Source organism: Python bivittatus, unplaced genomic scaffold (genome assembly GCF_059951505.1).
Source record: "Python bivittatus isolate LINGU-HERP-01145 unplaced genomic scaffold, Pbiv_v1 ctg000850_np1212, whole genome shotgun sequence".
NCBI classification, from domain to species: Eukaryota; Metazoa; Chordata; class Lepidosauria; order Squamata; family Pythonidae; genus Python; species Python bivittatus.
Genome location: NW_028277112.1, coordinates 31,262,899 through 31,283,043, shown reverse-complemented (window position 1 = coordinate 31,283,043; position 20,145 = coordinate 31,262,899).

The window sequence follows — 20,145 nt, the reverse complement described above, 5'->3', positions numbered from 1 at the left end:
CTTTACTGTTAATAGTTGTTCCTAAAAAGGCAGAAGCTATCCACCCCTTCAGTATCTAAAGTTGGTTGCTGTACCTGTTGTCATTAGTTTGGTCTTCTTTATATTTATCCTTGCTCCCATTTTTTTCACTGTGCTCCTTAACTTTCATAACTAGAGCCTGCATATCATTTGCATTTTCAGCTATCAGACTAGTATCATCAGCATAGCACAGGTAATTGATGCTTCTTCTTCCAGTTTTAAAATCACATTCATCTTCTTCCAATCTAGGCTCCTTCAACATATATTCTACATATAGGTTGAATAACTAAGGAATGAACATACAGCCTTATCTCATTTGTTTGCCAACCTGAAGCCAGTGTATTTCATCACATTCTGTCTGGATTGTGGTTTCCTGTCCTATGTATACATTTCTCATAAGTACAGTGAGATCTTTTGGGATTCCCATTTTCCTAAGGAAAATTCACAGCTTGACATGGTTGACACAATCAAAGGTCTTTCTATAATCAATGAAGCACATTATTTGACATAATAGTGTCTCTTGCTCCTCAGCCTTTTCCAAAACCAGCTTAAACACCTGGCATCTCCTTTTCTATGTAGGGCTCTAATTTGTGTTGGATGATCCTAAGCATTATTTAGCTAGCATGTAAATTAAAAATATTGCACATTTTACAATAAATCTTAAATCTCTTCTCTTTGGTATCACTCTGTAGACGGATCTCTTCCAGTCTGTTGGTCACTGTATCATTCTTCAGGTTAGCTAGGATAGTTTGGTTAATACCCCTATTGCTTCTTCTTCTATTTGCTGTATTTCTGTAAATATTCCATCAGTTTCTATAGCTTGGTCCTGATCTAACTTCATCTTCTAGTAGTAGAGGGACTTGTAAGTAGGGAATATCTTCTACCTTGAATGTTGACATTTCTACTATACAGAATTTAAGTATATTTTTTCCATCTTTACCTTCTTTCAATCAACTGTCCATTGGCATCCTTTAGCATTCCAATTCAAGGTTAGAACTGCCTTCTAAGTTCAGAGAATTTTTGGAAGACTTTGTTCTTCTGTGTCTTTTTCCATCTTCAACATCTTTGTAGATGTTGCTGTTATACTGCTTCTTGTGTCTTCTAACAGCTGTCTGAAATTCTTCGTTAAGTTGCTTTCTGAGTTCTTTGTCTTTCTTGGCTTTGGTTTCTCTTTCTGGCAATTTCCACTGTTGGTTCTGTCATCCAGAGTGCTTTCTTCTGTTTCTTGGTCTTTGGCATTCTTTTCACATGCATCCTTAACTATTTCTTTGATTTCGTTCTACAGTTCCTCTGGTTCCCTATCAATGAGGTTCAGGACTTCAAAGTACTCTTTAACGTTCTCCTTGAAAATAATAGGTATATGCACAATATCATATAATGGAAACTGCTTGGCTTTGTTCTTCTGCTTTAACTTGACTTGCAACTTGCACACAAGCAATTCCATGGTCTGTCTCTGACCATGTCTTTGTTGTCATAACTGAGCTTTGCCACCTCCTTGTGCAAATAATATAGTTAATTTGATTTATATGTACTTCATCTGGTGATGTCCATCTATATAGGTATTATTTTGGTTGACTGTATTAGTCATGAAAAAATGCCCTTAACTTATAAGTTTCTTTTTTAATCTTTACTCCTTTCATGTTGTCTTATGTCTCTATTCATTTACCTCAAGAAGTAAAATGAACAAGAGTGGAGACAACGGGCATCCTTGTCTTGTCCCTTTTTGAAACTCACAAGGTTTCTTAATTCTCCATTAACAATTATTTGCTCTTTCTGTGAAGTATAAATTGATCTTAACCATTTAATAAAATTATCTCTAAGATTCATATCTTCCAGAACTCTAAACAAGAAAATCCAGGTCAAATTATCAGAGGCCTTCTCTGCATCTAAGCAGATCAATGCAGCTTGTTTTTCATTAAGTTGCTTCAAATACTCCAGAATATCCAACACATTTCTAATATTATCTTGTAATTGTCTTTTAGATAAAAACCCACATTGTTCTTCATGAATAAAGTCCTGTAAAATTATTTTCAACCTTTCAGCCAAAAGAAGGAAATAATAACATAACTGTCTTCCTCACCCAAAGAAGTGTAGGCAGAGGATACTTTCAGCATCCTTAAATACTATGATAGCCTGAAGAGAGCTTGTCCAAAACGACTTCAATTTTTAACGGTATGTCTGAAAATAGCAATAAGTAATTCAGCAATATATTGGTGCAAAAGTTGCAGGTTTGAGACATAGTTTCCTAAATTATTTATTCCCTTTTTTCTTTTTCTTTTGGCTTTTCTTCCTCATCCTCACTCTCCACAAATTGTCTATGCAGCTAAGCTTAATCTTCTACTCCATCTAACAATAAAGAACAGTCTTAAGTAGAGTTAAATCAATGGCGTATTTAGTACAGGACAGTCAACTCTGACTTCAGCTATTGGCAGTTCAGTTCTATTCTACTACAGTTTATAGTGGCATTTGTAAGAGGTGGGAGGACAGATCTGAGTAGCAAGATAAGAGCAAGAAAGCAAAAAGAGAGAAATTCCTTTGTAAGCAATCTTTTCCTCCCTAGATCTTTTGGACTATAATCCCAAAATACTTAATGTTGGACAGCTGGGCAATTTAGGTCCAAAACATCTGGAGAGCCCAGAGCAGCTTTTTTTTTATCAATCTAGCATCAATTATTTCTTACAACGTTAGTTTTTTTCAGCCACTCTTCTGTACCTCAGCCAATTGACTTCTGGCTCAGCTGTGGTACAGAAGGAAATACTGGGAAGATTGCTTTGCAGTAGTAAATCTGGAGTTGTAAGACTGCTGTTTTCCCATTATTAAGAGTTATTACCCCTTGCCTCCTCCCATAGCCCAGCTCCTTAGCTCTCATCCCTCCCTGCTAAAGTCAAGGAATGTTCCACCTTTCCATCATTCCATAAGGTTTTTTAGACTTTTTTTCCCTCTGCAAAAATAAAGGTAGTCAAGAAAGAAGTATCTGTGTTGCCTAGGTACTCTTTTTTGCACTCTTCTATTGGCTCTCTAGAGGACATGCTGGTGAGCTCATGGGGAGTTCAGAGGACTATGCCAGTGGCAGCAATGAAAATGTTTGCTAGATAGCATGAATTCATTTTCAACATCTGGGTACCGAAACAGGGGGCCATGCAGGAGCATAGGAACAGGAAATTCCCTATCCTTCTTCTAGAAGACCTGCTGTAAGTAGAAAAAAGCAGAAAAGTACAATTATCCCTGTCATGGCCCAGACTCAGGACTCAGATACTGAATCTGAATCTGACCCTGAAGAAGCTGCTCCAGCTGAGCCTGTGGAATGTCAGCCTCAGGAGAGACAAAGCCAAGAATCACCTGAAGCTGATCAAACACAGGCACCATCTGAGCAGCTGGAGAAGTTGGATGAGGTGAGGCCTCCCAGCCCCCCTCCCCCCCCCCCACCACAAGTAGAGAAGAGAGCAGAGCAATGAAGGTCTGTTAGGCTTTTTGCCAAGCAAGGGAGTAAATCTCCTGATTAGTGACAGCTGGCTGCAGCCTTATTTAAGCAGCAGCTCTGGTCCATGCTCTCTTTGCTGGAAACAATGTCTGACCTCTGGTTTGTATGTAATGTCCCTGCAAATCCTGTTTCTGTTTGAAACCTTGAACCTCTAGACTGGCTGACAGCCCTGACCTGGCTCTCAGAACTCTGGATTTGGATTTGGACTACTCTTCTGTGCACTCCTATTTAGAAAGGCAATTCTTCAGGCAAGCCTCAGTTTTGTTTATATTCCTTTGTTTGCTGTTATCTCACCAGCCTTGGAGTAAAATTGCTAAACTCCATAACCAAACGTGTGTGTGTGGTTGAAACCTGAAGCAGGACAATCCCAATTAATAAAGTACATCTCTAAATAAGTAAAGTTACAGTGGAAAACCTGAAATCATCCAAACTCAGAAACTTGCAAAAAGCATGACGTGAGGTTCAGTTTGAAATATACCTTGTTTACATTGGAGTGGATTATTATTTCATTTACTGTGCTCCAGGTATTAACATTCAATGTGGCAAATAGGTCCTGACTGAGGAAATAGAACTGAGGAATTTGGGTTCCTCTGTTGAGGGTAGCGTGTTTATATAGAAAACTTTCCATCTGATCTGTGTCACCAAAGATTGTAAAAGTAAGCAACAGAGGGCATCATAGTTGTCAGATGGTTAGGCTGTATGTCTCTTTAATAAATTAAGATAAATAAAATTAATAGTGAAGCCATACTGAACTGAGGCTGTGCAATGTATGGAAAACCCTTTAACTCTCCTCACATTTCTCTTTCACACAAATATATGCCAATCACAGTCAGCCCTTGTTGTTGATGGACAATTCTCTACCTAACCCAAGAATGAAATACATAATAAAATTAAGATAAAAACTTCTTTAAAAATTAGGGGAAAAATAAAATCACTGTAGATTAAGTATTGGATCTATTATTCTAGGGATAAATGATGGTGCATGTATATGGGTGGGGTGTGTATGTGTAATAAACTTTCTTCCAACTTGTAAATGCACAAAGCTCAGGGCAGAAAGCTGCCTTGATGCCCCCCCCCCAATCAATGCACATTTATGGTACCCCAAAATGAAAAAAATGTTTAAGGAAAAAGTTCTAAGCTTTAAAAGAGGGACAACATGAAAGTGCAAAGACACTTTTGGTAACAAGTTCTGACCTATTCTAACCCCTTAAATCATTATTTGATTATATAATTCAATCTCCATTAGCCATTGGGGGGGGGGTGTTTATCATCAAATGCATACTCATGTGCTTTTGGCACATTAGCCACAATATTCTTGGACCTACAAAGCCCATAGGTGGTTATCTGGGATACAGATGCTGGAAATGAACACCTGACTCTTTGTCAAACTGCAAAGATAATTATTGCTAGCACATCTGCCATTGCCTCTGGCTATGTTACCTGCTATGACTGCTTTTCATCATGCAGGTGGCATTGGGTCTCATAAGCCACTTTTCATGGCTGGGGACGTGCATTCACTGACAGCGGAATTATTTCTTCTTAAGAAAGAATGGCAGGATCAGACAGTGGAATTTATAATCAAGTCTTACCATATGATATACAAATAGAATATGTAGCCAGGGGCCCTTTTGGCACAGAAGATGCAATGAATGTTAGTACATAAGCCACAGACTCACATACATGCACACCTTTGTCTCCTGTGGAACAAGGAGTTGGAAAATGTCTCTTTCCATTTTTTAATTAACTTGTCATTTTGTCTGAAATGATAATTAGTTTAAATTGGGATTTTTTAGCAAGCTGAAATCAAATAGTGATTTCTGATCCTGTGTTACTCGGTCAAAGCATGACTAAGGCTGTTATTGTGCAGACATCTGTCCTCCACTTTTCTGAAAATTTTTGTTCCTTGCAAAAGAGGCTTCTGTTTCCTATGACACTATCTGGATACAGTCTTAGAATGCCTTTTGTTGGATTTTTTGACTTGATTGTTGAGGGCTGGTAGACAGTGCTGATTCTTTTTTATTATTTATCTTCATCATTCTGCAACCTCCCAGCTGTCTACACTTCTCAAACAATCTCCATGGGGGAGGAGTGGTGGTTTACCTTTGTAAGTAGAAGAACCTAGGATGGTTGCAGACCTCTGGAGAGATGATCAGTGAATGGAAAACAGGATGCTCAAATTACAGCTGGATTTTTGAAATTCTCCACAACATTTGTGGGCAGAGACACTGGTCAAACAATCTGTCCAAATTTCTCCAGAGAAAGAGAAATCTTCCCAGTTTCTAAAGTCCAGGACTTTAGAGTGACAATAACACTATCAAGAAATCCCAATGGAAGAAGATCACTCATCATGTCTTATCTTGACATTTTATTGAAATATATGAGCAGCTGAGCAGGTGCTGACTCCCAGAGAAATAATTGTACAATGAAAAATAAGACACTCATATATACACCAAGCAATATTTGTATACTGCTGAGGGTTTTTTTTAATGGGAAGTGATTTATAAATGAATAAATAAATGTGATAACATCATATTCCATCCTTATGAATTTCTCAAAAAAAATGTTCTCCTTTAAAAGAATTGTTAAAGCAAGTGTTCTTTTTCAGCAAATAGTATAAAATCTGGCAGAAAAAAATGTAGGAGAAATTATCTGCCTGGCCTGAGCAGGCCACCATCTAACTCATCTGATGATAGATAGATGTTACATAATGATTTAGATGTCATTAAAATTAATTTCTTTTTCATCCAATTGCATGAGAATGATCAGACACATACAGAAGAAATTCTCAGGAGCTGCATCTATGATAAATTGATTGGTTGAAAATGCTTCTGAATCCTTATTTGCAATTACAGTGAGGGAGGAAGTGGAGGTAAGAATAGGCTGGGTATGTAACATTAAACTATGGTTTAGCAGTGGGGTCCTCAATTTGTGGTCACTATTTTTGCCCACTGTTTCCACAGTGGTAACCATAGTTGCTCACTGTTACCACAAGACCACACTGAAACACAAGCTTATTTTTTCCTTATGAAAAAAAGTCAGATCAAATTCTCCATTCACTTATCCTGAGACAAAATCCCCTACTAAAAACAAACTGAACTCTTGGAAAAACAGAATCAAAAGCATCCTTGAATTTCTCTTCCATCCAACAGTTTTCCCATCCAACAGTATGCTGAGCGATTTTCCCCCTCCCCCTCTGTTGAATAAGAAGGAAAAGGTTCAATGCCAAAAGAAATCCAGCCCACGCGAAGAACTTATAAAGTAATAGAATCCTAGATCAAGATAAGCTTTACCTCATTTTAGTCCTTTTATTTATTTTTTTAGCAATGCAGCTTCCTTCCTTTCTCATACAAATGAGAAAAGAGATCTCAGCATGCATTTAGGAGATAGCTATGCACATTTTCCTTCTCTGTCATTCTCATTCTCTCTGCCCTTTTTCCCTCTTTTTCATACCCACCAATTTTCCTTCCCTTGTTGTTTTTACTTTCCTCTATTGTTTTCCTTTGTTTTGTTCTCTGCTGGGTATGTTATAGCAGAGTTCCTCAACCTCAGCAACTTTAAGATGGGTGGACTTCAATTCCCAGAAGCAGGGGGTCTCAACCTCAACAACTTTAAGATGGGCGGACTTCAATTCCCAGAATTCCCCAGCCAGCCATGCAGGCTGGGGAATTCTGGGAATTGAAGTCCACCCATCTTAAAGTTGCTGAGGTTGAGGAACCCTGTGTTAGAGAAATGATGGGTTGATACTGTATAGCAGTGCTAGCTGGGGAATTCTGGAAGTTGAAGCCCACACATCTTAAAGATGCCAAGTTTGAAAAACACTGCTTCATAGGGACTGGTCACATTTCCAGCACTAGCCAGTGGTAACACCAGCTGACTTTCTGTCTAGAACTGAAACAAGGTCTGGCCTGGTCACTAATAGGATTAGAAACTACCTGGAAATGCTAAGCTGTTGGTTAGACTGGGAAGTCAAACATCCTGGAAGAAGGCACTCTTGCTTCCATACTGTTCTTGACAAAACTGTGTGAACAAGACCATGAAATCACTTAGGATCAAAGTGAGCTTGGAAGAGACTTCACCATTTATGTTCATTTTGTGGTTTTCATCATTTTTTCATGCTGTGGTTCCCCGTCCACACACACACCCCGTCCACCCTTTGAGGTAGGTCAAGTCAGGAAACACACTATAATAGGTTACCCCTATGCTCTTATATGCAGCTGAAGTTTGGGGGTTAAAAACAAGTACTATTATTAGAACAAACACAATCACAGCATCTGAGAAGTTTCTTGGGTGTGGATAAAAGGACCTCAGCTGCTGCAGTGAGAGCCAAAATGGGAATTTATACAATTTGTTCTTTGTCTGAAATCAGGGCATACAATAATTGGTGCAAAATCAATGCCATGGAAACTGACAGAGTCCCAAAATTGTGTCTGTTAGAAAAGACAAAATCTCAATTACAGACCTCTTGGATTGCACAACTGATAAATTGTATCAGGAGCTGTCGTCTCCCTGTTTCTTGTCCAACTGTCTCTGGAATACAAGCTAAAAAGATTGCTGCACAAAGAATTTTGGATATTGAAGCTCAGAGAGCTCACTGAGCCACTCTCAGTAAAGCTGGCATATTGAAATGGATGAGCTGCTATAAATGCACCTTCCAAATTGCCAGGTATTTCATCACAGAAATGCCCAAACATTTTAGGGGGATATTTACTCAAGCAAGATTTGAGCAGCTGGACACAAAGGCTAAAAATGGAAGGTTTAATCCTTATGATGAACATACTTGTATTTGTGGAACCCCAGAGATAGAGCACACTAGACAACCCCTGACCCACTGGGTCATCACTTCAGAGATATTTCCTTACCTAAACAAAGAAACAGAATGGGCAAGGGCAAAAAAGCAGTAGGAGTGGGAGTGACTTGCTGCCAGCTTCCCCACTGACTTTGCTTGTGGGAAGCTGGCAGGGAGCATCAGAAATCCATCCTTCCTTCCTTCCTTCCTTCCTTCCTTCCTTCCTTCCTTCCTTCCTTCCTTCCTTCCTTCCTTCCTTCCTTCCTTCCTTCCCTCCCACATATAATATAGGCTTGCAGCATTTGCCCTCCCCTCATGACCCTTAGGAGAGCCCCTATGAAGCCGCCGCCTCCTCAACTGACCCACAGAACTGCCTGCCATTTGCTCAGGGTAGGTAGAACAAAGGGAGCCACAGACTATGAGGAATACTGCACCCCCGCTCCCCATTCTGGCATGTCCCCAAGTGCCCCCTCCCTTGAGGGAGGAAGAGAGCTCACCTGTCAACCACTGGCATCCCCCAGGCAGCCCTGCCTTGTCAGCAAGCATCCAAGTTGCTCCCTCATCCTTTCCTCATTGCCCACCACCATTAAGTGATTTCAAATTTCAGCCTTGGTTCCAAAGCAGCCAATTACCAATCACCCATTGGGCCTTGCCACCAGCTGATTGGGCACAGGGGCCAGAGAGAGGCAGGAATGAGGTTGGGCATCCATTCCTCCCTCCCTCCCTCCCTCCCTCCCTCCCTCCCCTTTCTTTCTTTCTTTCTTTCTTTCTTTCTTTCTTTCTTTCTTTCTTTCTTTCTTTCTTTCTTTCTTCCTTCCTTCCTTCCTTCCTTCCTTCCTTCCTTCCTTCCTTCCTTCATATAATATAGGCTTGTGCCATTTGCCTTCCCCTCACAACCCTCAGGAGACCCCCGGTGAAGCCGCCGCCATCTCCTCCTCAGCTGCCCAGCAGAATTGCCTGCCACTTTGTTGGTGGAGGTGGAACAAAGGGAATTGCAGACCTGATGAAAACTGCAACCCTGCTCCCCATTCTGGCATATCCCCAAGGGCTCCCTCTCTCAAGAGAGAAAGAGGACTCACCCATTAACCACTGGTTTCCCTCAGCCAGCCCTACCTCAGCAGCTGGCATCCAAGTTGGTCCCTCATCCTTATCTTAGCAACCAGAGCCTTTAAGAGATTTCAAATTTCTGCCTCATTTCCAAAGCAGCCAATTGCCACTCACCTGTCAGGCCTTGCCACCAGCCAATTGGGTGCAGGGGCAGAGCAAGGTGGGAAAGAGATTGGGGATATGCCCATGATGATCATGGGCTGACCATAGCAGCACAGCAGTGCTGAAGCAGCCACAAACTTCCCAAATTTCAATCTCATGGGAATCATGGGTCCTGGATTTTGGATGCATTCTGTAAGTTAGCCCATTTGAGGTACCTTGATTCAAAAACTGTTGCCCTTTGACACACTGTTCTGCCCAACTGAAGATTATAGACACAACAGTTTTAATAGTATATAGATAACATGTATATTATTTGAGTGTCAAGTGTATAAGAAACAGAGAGATCAGTATCTTGGATTACACATTAGACGAATAGCCTACTGGGATCCTTATATCAAAGCAACATATTTCATGTGTGGCCAGAACCCCAAAATTACATATAATACAGTCCTTCATTTGAACAAAACAATTCAATTGAGAACCGCATATGTGAATCTGATTGAGGTAAACTGTGGGAGTGACACAGAAATGTGATTTGTATATTCTTTTACTTATGTCTTTTACTCTGCTTTTTACATATGGTTTTATTACTGCTCTGTATTTTCTATTTTGAATCCTGATATGCCCTAATGGCTAATGAATAAAGTATTACATTATAGATACTATAAGAACTATTGAGCCGCCCAGAATTGTTGGGAGTCAAGTGGCATACAAGTTTAATAAATTGTTGTTGTTATTGGAACTCTACTTTATTGTTACAGAATATAATAACAGAATTTGGGGGGGGGGGTTAATGTTGAATTATATACCAAACCTTTGGAATTTGACTGTTTATCAGAAACTGGTTGTATCAAGCATGTGGGTGGCAAAAAGAATTATATTAAGAAATTGGAAAAGTGATATTTTTCCAGATGTAAAGGAATGGTTGCTGGAAATGTGTGATCTATCTGTTCTGGAAAAGGCAATATTTTCTACCAATCAAAAGATGCCACATTATGTTTTATTATGGCAGAGATTTTGTGCCATAATAACAAAATAAAGATTTCTTACCATAATACTTTGTATTGTTTATATTACAGTAGTGAATTCATTGGTAAACCAGTGACTATTGATAAGTATAAAATATAAGATAGGGGTTTTTTCTTCTTACTTTGTATCTTGAGTTTGATTTTTTTTAAGCTTCTTTTTTTGTAAGACTAAAGATTAAAAATAAAGACATTAAAAATAATAATAGAAACTTGAAAGCTTGATATAGTTCTCTCTCCCTCTCTCAGGCAAGGCAAACCTAAGTCTGTTCTACATCCTGTCCAGTCTTCCCAAGCTAAGCAGATGTTTTCATAATTGTTGCCTACTTTCTCCAAGGCTATCTCTGTACTCTCCATACCTAGCATTTAAAAATATAGAATGAGTCCATCAGCCCTAAAGGTAGGGCTGTGCTGGATTAACCCTAGCAAACACTATTCTTACTTTGATATTCTTTCCTACCTCTTTCTGTAGGTCTGCTCTGAGTTAGCACATGTGGCAAAAAGCATTGTAGAATGAGAGTTGTGTTAGTCTACAGTAGCCAAACATCAGAAGGAGTTTGGTAGCACTTTTTAAGGTAGCAAATTTTATCAAAAGGCATAAACTTTCATGAGGTACAGGTCACATCATCAATTGAGGTAATCTGTAGCCTACAAAAGGTTATGCTTTTAACAAAATTAGTTAGTTTGAAATGGCAAAAACAAGTAACACAATTGTAATTTGGAAGACACTAACTGTGTATGCATTGCCACTATAAGCCCTTACAGAAAACAAAACTAGCATTGAACTCGGCCACTCTATACAATGTTATCAAAGTATCTTTGTTCATTTGCCCTAAAGAATGCCATAATTATTGATCAATGTGTTAAACTATGGTGTAAAAGGACCAATCCATCACTGGATGCTGGATTTCTTTTAAGTAAAACAGCATATAAAAATGCAAACCATCCCTTGCCATCTGAAATCCCATATATCCCAGAATATTTTCCACCTCCTTCTGCTGTGCATGCAGAACAGGCCTTTTACAACAATATTGTTGGCAAGCACTCACATTACAATTTTAGTAACCCTAAAAAAAAAAAAGGCATTCTCAGTCACTCCTATTATTTTTCATGAGTTGGAAGGGACCTGTGATAGGATGAAAGAATCTTGTAACAGAACTCTATCTTGCCATCCTGCAACATTGATCCACCAGTATGAAGTATAGACAGATTTTAAATAATGATCAGATTCTTGTGACCTACCAGAGTAATACTGGCAAGACTGTTAACTTCTTTGACATTCATTTGATATTGAACAAAGGATTATTGTAATCTCCTAATGTTTAAGTGCCCTGGCAGTATTAAATTTATGCCATTTACTCTGGTGGAATGGAAAGCAAGATTGTAAAGTAATTGAATGCATAAAAGAGAAGAAAATAAACCTGGGCTCCAGCATTTAGGAGTTTTCACAAATATTTCCATTGCACTCTTTCATGTGACAAAGTCATTCTGGTAGGGCTGTGAGACTTTGTCTCATCTTATTTCCTTAGCAAAATTTTCTTCCTTACAACATGATCGATCTTTGGGTTTTCTAGATATTCTCATTCTAGCTGCTATTGGAAAGACTTGAATAATTTACTGCCTCTGCCTTGAATTTGGCAGCTCTTTTCAATAGTCCCTAATTTACTGCACCTAGCAAAATGGTGGCGTCTGTTAGTTCACTAGTCTATACAAAAACAACATGGGGGTAAAGAGGACAGTAATGCATAAAATGGGAAATTGAAAAACATCACCCTGCGTTGATAAGAATTCTGCTAATAGCACTGTATATTAAGAATAAGCAAAGATAAGTCAGGTGAGATTTATGACAACAGCTGCAGCCAATGTGCAGTGTCCTACCTATGTGGATGAAGAATTGTTGCTAAAACACAAGTGAAATGCCCATATCACCAGGCTTTGAAACAGAGGCTCTGTACACACTTGCAGCTACAACCAGCTAATAAAAGATGTGACTGCATGCGTATACAGTATATAGCCACCTTTAGCTTTTAGCAGACTCTTCCCCAGAATTCAAAATTATTTAGGTTGTTTTGTTATAGACATTTCCTGATCACTGACTCTAGTGTGGGTTTATGACCTTCAGTGAGATTACTTTATTGAACCAGAGAGAGTGACAAACCTGTTATTCTTCCCTCCCCTCACAGGACAATAGCTAGCCCAAAACTCTGAGTTGTGGGGAATCACTTTCAGCAAATTTGATTGACCCTTGAACATAAACAGATTAGAGGCTGAATGAGGCAAGAGTTATCATATGACAAACAATATCTAGAAATTACTATTTAGAGTCAGTTGAATAACAGTTCTTTATCTCTTCAGAATCAATTACTATTAGCTGGCACCAAAATAATTCTTCAGAAAACACTTTTGTTTTTTGTTTTTGAAGATTATTGGTAATATGTTAAAGATAGATATGGAGAAAAAGCCGGAAGTTTATTTATTAGGACTTATGGACAATCAATTTCATCAGAAATATGGAAAAATATTACTACAGTACATCTAATTATTGCAGCTAGAATTGTATATGCACGACATTGGAAAGAAGATTATACAGTATACCCACAATAGAAGAATGGACTATTCTTGAAAGTTCTTGAATTGGTTCAGATGGCAAAACTTACAGAACAATTAAAGGACAATAATATGGACAAATTTCAAAATAATTGGAAACCCTTCCTGGATTATATCGAGAAAACACAGAATATACAAATGGATATATTATAATATTGAAATAATAGAATGAAATATAGATATAGAAGTAGAATAGCTAATAACAAATACAGAAAATGTTTACATTATTAGAAAAAGCTTCCTCAAATGGAAAGTAGAAAGTCCTTTGTTTGTTTCTTTATGTGTTTTTTTTTCCAGTTTGTTTGTTTTGTTCTGTTTAAGGTATGTCTTTTGTAAAAGGCTTTTAGATGTCTGTCTGATTTTTATGTTTTGTATTGTTTTATGTAATTGTATATTTTATCTGTGTAATAAATTTTTTCTATAAAAAAAAAAAGAAAACACTTTTGAACTACCGTAAGTGAAAGCTTTTCTAATTGGACCTGATGTGTGTGAGCGTGGGTGCATTATCTACTCTCCAATTTCCTGCAGAAGCCTTGACAGTTTTGAGTTCATATTGTAACCTAGACTATGAACGTTTTCTTCTAATTAATTAGGGCGGATAACCCTTCAGCAATTATTTTGGTTATGGATAATAACAATAACCAAGTCAATGCAAAACTGTTAAAAGAGTGATAGGACAACATGCAATAGTAGTGGCCTATTGAAATATTGAGTATTGTGAGAATAGCACCTTCCAGCACCTTTCTGCCAGACTTCTCAGACAGGGAATTAACTTTTTCCCTGAGACATGTTCCTGCTCACGTAGGCAAGGATGAGACCCCCTCTACCACTCCTGGCCCCAGTAAAAGAATCCTTTGTGAAGTCCTTGGGGTTCTCTGAGCTTGGTTCTTTTCTTGCAAACGTTTCATTACCCGGCTAGGTAACATCTTCAGTGCTCATTAGCCGAGTAATGAAACATTTGCAAGAAAAGAACCAAGCTCAGAGAACCCCAAGGACTCCACAGTTCAACCCTGAGCTACACATATTCGCCTCCATCGCTAAAGAATCCTTTGTTGTGGTGAAACTGGGGGGAGCTCTCAAGGAAAAATAAAACAACCAATAGCTATGTGTGTCAGACCTGAGCAAAGGCAAAAGCAGAGATTATTATCCTTGCAGACCCAGATTAGAGCTGTGAAGTTCCTCCAAACCAAAAAGCAAGTATAGGTAAAGTTGAATCAGAGAGGAACTTCTAGTTCCTGGTCTGCTTTTGCTACCTTTGCTAAGTAACTATTTGTAGAGCATTGCCAGCAAGCCTCAATCCTGATACAGTCACATCCTGCTAGACCTGTTTGTGTGTCAGGTAAATTGGCAGTTTTCTGAGTCCTGCCCAGAAGAGGCCGAGTTTCACTAATAGGCTGTGATAAGCCTGTGTTGGGTCAAACAGCTTTCCTACTTACTCCCAACAGCCATATAGACCCTGATGCCTTCATCGATAGGCTTCCTTAATAAGCCCACTTCACACAGTGACTCAGCTGACAACAAGGCTTATGCAGAACATAATTTCGCACTGTAAAAGCAGGCTTCAGACTTCCCTTGTCTTTAGATTATCAGGTCAAGACACCTCCTGAAATCTGTGTAGAGCAATAAATTGTTACACAGAGGAGGAATTGCTAGTACAGCTTAAAACAGCTTATTATGGTCAATGGTCACCTGAGGCTTTTGGTGCCTGCGGTCCAGAGAGCATTCCTGGGTGTCTCTGGTCCATGACCCCCGTTTATTATGGGCTATGAATCACCCACCCAGCACATTCATTCATATACACCATCCATTCAGAGAGCAGTAAACTAAATCTTTTCCTCATAAGTTCCTTCATGCATTTTTATGGCAAGATGCAAGCAAAGAACATATTTAAGTTGTATTTTACTTATGTTTACTTGAATAAAATGGTAAAGATAGTGTTATAAGTGTAACATGTGTAAGAAATAGAAGCAATAAGATAAAACAGAAATAATAAAGCCTAAGAATATACTTAGATGCAAATGCAGAAGCTAGATGGCCAATCCACTGAATATCCAGAGAGCTTGTAGCCTTGGTGCCTGCAGGGTCAAGGGGGTTCAAGATGGCAGGCATAATCACCACTCAAAGGGCCTTTTTAATGTAGATTGCATGAGTATAAAAAAAGGTGGGGATTCCAATGCACAATTGCACCTACCATCTTGATTTTTTTTTTTTTAGCCATCTTCCCCACCTCACGGGCATCCATGGCTGGATGGCCTATAGCTGCAGATGTAAAGAAGAGCTGAATGTCTAGTGGAGAGGGCAGGCCATAAAGCAGATGGCAAAAATCCCTATCTTTCCTCAACTGCTTTTGAAGACTCTCATCTCATTGGCTCAAGTCCATCTTCGCTTGTCTTTCTCTGGTCCTTTGGACTTGTACCCTCATGGTTTGGCTCCATTCAGGATTGTCTTCTGCAAGCAACTTTCCAACTTTGGATCTTTTGTGATTGGCAGGGAAGATGCTGCAACTTTTGACATATGGGACATGATTCAAAGCAAAATCTATGACAGTCCATGTCCTCTCAACTCTGTCCCCCTAGCCTTTTGTTGACATTATCCAGGCTCCTAGCTTCTAATTACTGCCAAAGATAGACATTCCAGCATGTTTGAGTTACTGTGATGGAATGGTTTGGTGAAGGCCGCGCTCAGGGAGATAAACATTTCCTTAGCTCCCAGCAGGAGCGTGGGAAGGTTAAGAGGATGAGACTGGCACCACCCTACGGAATTTGCAGTGTTTGCTTGCTGGCTTGGGAAGTTTAGATTCAGTCTGGCGAGATTCTGTCTTGTGGTTGAAAGCTAATAAAAGCTACCAAACTAGACCTGTACTGTCTTGTGGAGTTCTTTGGGCTGAAACTGACATCAATCTCAATCAATTTTTCAGTTGGGTACGATACATGAAGCAGTGATTCAACTGGAAAAATTTAGATTCTTTGCTGGACAATTTGGAAGATACTGTGCTGTCCTCAACCCTACTATTTCTGCCTTAAAGGACAAGTTGGGAGATATTTGTTGAAAGTATTGAGCTGAAACTTGGTAGAATGAACATCTTGTAAAAGCTTTACCAATGCTACTATTTTCATTCCATTGCTGCAAAATGAATCAGCTGCAGATATTTTAGTACTTCTTCAGTCTGTTCGTGATTGGAAGAAGGGAAATCTGTTTATCAGGAGCACTGCAGCAGGAATGAGATGGGTCTCACTTTATGACCCTGACTTCTCTAGGCTGGTTGTCAGTGACTCCTTCTATATCTCTTTTGGGCATCCATCAGATAAAAAAATTTATGGAATAAAGAAATGTATTAAAAAAACACCAGGCATAAATGGCCCGAGAGAGGAGAAGGAGGACACTGCCATGATTGTGCAGTTAGTTGGGCCTTATAGGGCAGGAACAGACTAGATGCTGGACAATCAATCTCTTACTGCATAAGTAGCAAGTATGTGATTGAAAATGACAAACACAAGGAAACAGGCAAATATTCTTCCACTTACTGGAAGTATTTTTTTGCCTTGTTCTAAACCTGGAAGTGGCAGGGCTCCATTAGTGGCAGGAAGAGCCTAACTTGAAGAAATTATTTAGAGAGGAAAAACAAAATGCAGAGAATGGAAACAAGCAATCTTTTTCAGCAACCAAGACAAGGCAAATTTGAACAGGAAGTTTAAGACTTCTTTTCATGGGGAGGAGGGATGTTATAAAAGGCATGAAAGATTTAAAGTATCACTGGGTATACCTGTACCATCTCTCTCACCTGCTCAGAGGCTTTCAGTTGTTTGCTATAGCTACATGATGATGATGATGATGATGATGATGATGATGATGATGATGATGATGATGATGATTCATTTCCAGGTATGTTTCTGAAGGGACCCCCAAAGGAAAGCAATACAAGGGCTGAAGTTGGCAGAGCAGAAGCCAAAGCTGCTCAGACTAGATAGAAGCATTGTGTCTAGAAGGAATAGGTCCATTCCAATCTCAAGGCTGGGGGAAAAGAAAATAATGAATCCATTGACTTGAAAGAACGGGAGGAAAAGCCCAAAGACATAAATCTTCAGGCAGACAAATCTATACATGGGGCTTGATTTCTATGTTCTACAGCAGGCAGAGCTTCTGCATATACTGTAGATCAGTTCCTTATTGTCTGCACTAAAGCAGCTTATGTAGCACTATTGAGTCTTTGAAATGTCTGCTGTTATATTTATTATTTATTTATTATGTATTTATTTATTCAATTTGTATTGCCATCAAACTAGTGACTCTGTACAGTGACCAATCGTAAAAACAATTAAACAAAATACAGCACAAAAACGAAATTAAATACAAATAGCAGCCAAGAGATATTATAATCTGTTGGGGTTAATATAACCAGGAAACGGAGCCCTTCACACACTCGGGACCCCAGGCCTGGGCACATAGCCAGGCCTTCAAGGCCTTTTGAAAGGTCAACAGGGTCAGGGCCATCCTAATCTTGGGAGGGAGGATGTTCCAGAGGGCAGGTGCTATGGCAGAAAAGGCACATCTCCTGATCCCTGCCAGCCGACGTTCCTTGGCTGACGGGACCCAGAGCATGCCCATCCTGCCAGACTGGATTGGACAGATAGGAACAACTGGGAAAAGGTAACCCAGTCCCAAACCATGAAGGGCTTTAAAGGTGACAACCAACACTTTGAACTGCACCCAGAAACACAGTGGCAACCAATGCAGCCCCCAAAGCAGTGGTGTTACATGTGCTGAATAGCTGACACCATTTACAATCCATGCAGCTGCATTTTCTACCAGCTGAAGCTTCTGAATGCTCTTCAAGGGCAGCCCTATGTAGAGTATATTGCAGTAGTCCAAATGGGAGGTCACAAGGGTATGAGTGACAGTGAGCAGAGCCTACATAGTTTCTGAGTAAGGTCTTGTGTTTCTGAAAGAATAGAAATGTGTAGTTGTGCCTGTCCTGAAATCTGACAATAAGGTAGTGTCAGAAACAGAAAAGAAGGGAAGTGAAAGGTATGAAGGAAACAAGGACCTAATGGAGAGGGAAGAAATGGCTGAAGTGAAGACAGGCATGTGAAAGAATGAATACCTGGCTGTGATGGAATGGAATTATGAAGGCCAAACTCAGGGAGGAAAACATGCTTTTTTGTCTCCTGAGGAGCGAGGGAGAGATAAGAGGATGAGGCTGGCACCTCCCTGAGGAATTCACTCTGTTTTCACTGGCTGACTGTGGGAACTGGTGTTTCAGTCTGGGAAGGTTCTTGCTAGAGGTTGTAGCTAATAAACATTGCTGAACTGAATCTACATGGTCTCTTGGAGTTCCTTGGGCTAGGCCTGACATCAATCTTCCCAGACTGAAACCCCAGTTCCCAAAGTCAGCCAGTCACAACAGCGTGAATTCCTCAGGGAGGTGCCAGCCTCATCCTCTTATCTCTCCCTCGCTCCTCAGGAGACGAAAGAGCATGTTTTCCTCCCTGAGTTTGGCCTTCATAATTCCATTCCATCACACTGGCCTTGGGAATAAGGAAGGAATGAACAAACGATTAGGGGAAACTTTCAGAAAAAAATTACATAGTGCTGAGAAAGAGGGAAGTATGAGAAACTCTAATACCACCTTGATTTTGTTTGGTATAAGATGGGGCAGAGGGAAAGTTGGACAGGCTTTCAAGATTCTGTTATTCTACTCTACAATTACAAACAGCATTCCTGAAGTCCCTGCCATGCCTGTTTCTTGACGTTCCTACCTCAAAGGGCTAACCTCAGTCTTGATAACCTGCCAGGCTTTCTCTCTGTTTCATCCTACGCTAAACAAAATCAAGTCTAGTTATTCTGAGTTTCTTTCTCATGCTTTCCTGTTTCTATGGACTGTGTAATCTTTTCTAAAAGTTTCCCCCTTAACAATTCACTCATTCTTTTGTTATTCCCAAGGACAGGACTATCATCCTTCACACCAGAGAAGAGAGGGCACACCCACACCTCTGAACTTTCCCAAAACACACATCCGATCGTACCCATTACTAATCACTTGACTTCACATCTAAGGAATGGGTGGTAAAATATAATAGAATTTACACACCTTGAGTCTTTCCTCGGACAGTGTGGGAATAAGGGGGGAAATGCTACTTTTATACAGTACATTAATGATCATTTAAGCCTGCCTTACTCATGAGCTGGGGATGAGATGAAGGCAACATCACTGGAACAAGGCAGAAAATTGGTTTCATTAGCATAATTGTGCCATATTGAACTGCAAATGGGACTGTCTAAAGTGGCTTGAATCTAATTATGTGGCTGTTGAATCTTAAATCGCAAACTAAGATTAAACAATATCCTCTTTAATGCCAGATTTCCAAATTCAAATCAAATCTAGCCTGATTCATCTAAGCCTATTGTCATTTGCATCTTTTTTCAGGTACAACCCTGTCCCTGAAAAATGGGGTATGCACTCAGATAAATAGGTATATACTACTGCAGCCTAAATCCCATTTTGAACTGAGATTTTACATTCTTTCATAAAAGTACCATGGCTTTTTCCAAGTATATTCTAAGCATAGTGTACTATGATTTTTGATACACATACACACATACACACACACACATTTATTTTAAATCATTGTAAGTAATTATGACAGAGCAAATGTGAGAAGATTCATTAATTCATTCAGTATTGTCTTTCCAGTCATGTTCACTGCTTATCTTTTTGCTTGCCTCCATCAGTTCCTAGTAATAAATATTTCACTTTAGAAGGCTTGGATGCTTCAGCACTTACTTGCTTTCAGTAAGGGATAAAGTTTGTTTGTTATCAGAAGCTAGTTTGGGTTATTCTTACCTTGAGGAAGATTTAGTATAGCAGCATTCATGAGTATGAACTTTTCAAGCCTTCTTATCGACTTGCATGAAAAGAAAATTCATCCCAGAACTGAAAATGCTGCAAACAGAATTTTTGTTATGCATACATGTATGTATATCTAATCTTGAGATTGGACACACCTAAACATATACACAAA